Source organism: Leptonotus elevatus, chromosome 8, assembly GCF_054856555.1.
Source record: "Leptonotus elevatus isolate MCC_2025b chromosome 8, RoL_Lele_1.0, whole genome shotgun sequence".
In the NCBI taxonomy this organism is placed as follows: domain Eukaryota; kingdom Metazoa; phylum Chordata; class Actinopteri; order Syngnathiformes; family Syngnathidae; genus Leptonotus; species Leptonotus elevatus.
The window spans coordinates 982,593-983,353 of record NC_141246.1 but is presented as its reverse complement, the minus strand read 5'-3'; positions in this window follow the sequence as shown (position 1 = coordinate 983,353).

Below are 761 nucleotides of genomic sequence, written 5' to 3'. Positions count from 1 at the left end.
CTATTAAATACTTTTTTCTTTTTCTTTTTTATATCTTATGGACGGCCAATACAATGAAGTTAAACATGGACAGATGAAAATTATATTTTTGTGATGATGATTCTGGGACTTCCACTCAAGTCCATATTTGGTACAGAGGAGGCGATGTAACGATATCCAAACATCACCATATGAAGCTCACGATATAATTATCACAATATTGTGCGGAGGTTGGCAATATAAAAATCTGTCACAATATTGTAAAAAAAAAAAAAAGAGCACAATGCTTTTGTGCATAACAGCAATGCATATAAACAGCCTACAATCTCTAATTCTTAATATCGAGGCACTTTCTTGCTAATGCAAGCACACATTGAGTTCCTCCACATATTGACTCTGTTCACAAGCATATTCCGTTCTCCTTCATCTGACGTGGATTTGAAACATAGAAGGGCCAAAACATCGCTTGTGAAAATTAAACGGCACAAAAAAAAAAATATCAAAAAAAAGTAGCCACCCCAGGGTGCTAGAACTGCACAAATGGAAATCAAGCTGACTTTTTGAACAGATGTGCTGCATTGAATATCGTGACATGACGGCGGCCATATTGTGGCAGTTTTAATATCGCCATATTGCCGTTATCGTTACATCTTCCGCTTCAGGCACGACTCCAGCATTTTTCCTCTCCTGTGGCTAAAAGAGGCTTGGAAAATAATTTGTAAATATATTTTGGAATATCAAATCAAATGTTGGAAGAGCTTAACTGATTTCTGACAAATCAA